Raw genomic sequence first — 1,200 nt, 5'->3', positions numbered from 1 at the left:
TTCTTTCAACATAAGCAATTTTTGCTTAAAGGAAATTTGGCAAAGTTCTCATCCACACTTATTAATTAACCTCGGGGAGTTGTTATTAAGTTGTGAGTAAGTGGAATCAAATAGACCTGGGAACAAGTTAAACAAAAAAAAAAAATCATAAAAATCATAACAAAAAAATTATATATTTATATAAATATTGTAATCTCTTCTTGTTATAAGTATGCTCTGTGGTTGCGGTTCTAACTGATCTTCCACATCAGAAATTTGTTTTCTTGTGATTGTTTGTGTTACTTGGTGAAATCTGTGACATTGTATGCATCAGTGGCATCGTAATTCAAAAAATCGTTTGGTGAAAAAATTAGTGTCTGTACGTGAAATTGAAAGTGTTTTTGAAAGTTTAAGCATAATGGAACAAGAACCTAATGTTGTGCAAGAGAAAACTCTTCTTGAATACTTTTCACCCATTTCATCTAATGCCCCATCATGCATTGTTTTGCCCACTACTAATGCTACTCATTTTGAACTTAAACCATCAATCATTCAATTGTTACCATCATTTTATGGTTTAGAAAGAGAGGATCCATACATGCATGTAAAAGACTTTTTGGAAATTTGCTCAACCTTTCGTTTTCAAAATTTTTCAGATGAGTCAGTTAAACTTAGGCTGTTTCCGTTTTCTTTAAAAGATAGAGCCAAAGCTTGGTTAAACTCACTTCCAACTGGAACCATCACTACTTGGGATCAACTTTTTAATAAATTTCTTGCTAAATTTTTCCCCATGTCCAAAACTGATAGTTTAAGAAGAGAAATCTCCGAATTTTATCAAAAAGATAACGAAGAATTTTATGAATGTTGGGAAAGATTTAAAGATTTATTATTAAAATGTCCCCACCATGGTTTTGAAAAATGGAGACTTGTAAAATATTTTTATGATGGTTTAACCCCTTCAAACCGACAAATGATTCAATCTATGCATACTGGAAATTTTTTAAAATTGCAAGGGCAAGAGGCTTGGGACGCTCTTGAAGAATTGTCTGTTAATTCACAACAATGGAATTACTCTGAGCCTAGGTCTAGAGCCAACCCTTCATCGAAAAGAGAAGGAAAATATGAAATAAAAGAAGAAAGTGATTTAAGAACATCATTTGATAAATTAGCAAGAAAAGTAGAAGCCTTAGTAATAAGTCAATCTATGAATTCTCATGTGCA

At 31.8% G+C, this 1,200-nt stretch overlaps 1 non-coding gene across 1 annotated transcript; it reads right to left on the bottom strand.

Annotated features, from left to right (window-relative positions):
- Positions 1–784: 784 nt before the first annotated feature.
- LOC133813693 (small nucleolar RNA R71) lies at positions 785–891 on the bottom strand. The gene has a single exon (XR_009884697.1). It is a non-coding gene; the product is annotated as a small nucleolar RNA R71 (small nucleolar RNA).
- Positions 892–1,200: the final 309 nt, after the last annotated feature.

Source organism: Humulus lupulus, chromosome 1, assembly GCF_963169125.1.
Source record: "Humulus lupulus chromosome 1, drHumLupu1.1, whole genome shotgun sequence".
NCBI lineage: Eukaryota > Viridiplantae > Streptophyta > Magnoliopsida > Rosales > Cannabaceae > Humulus > Humulus lupulus.
The sequence above is the reverse complement of the archived record's forward strand: the minus strand, read 5'-3'. Positions and strand labels throughout refer to the sequence as shown.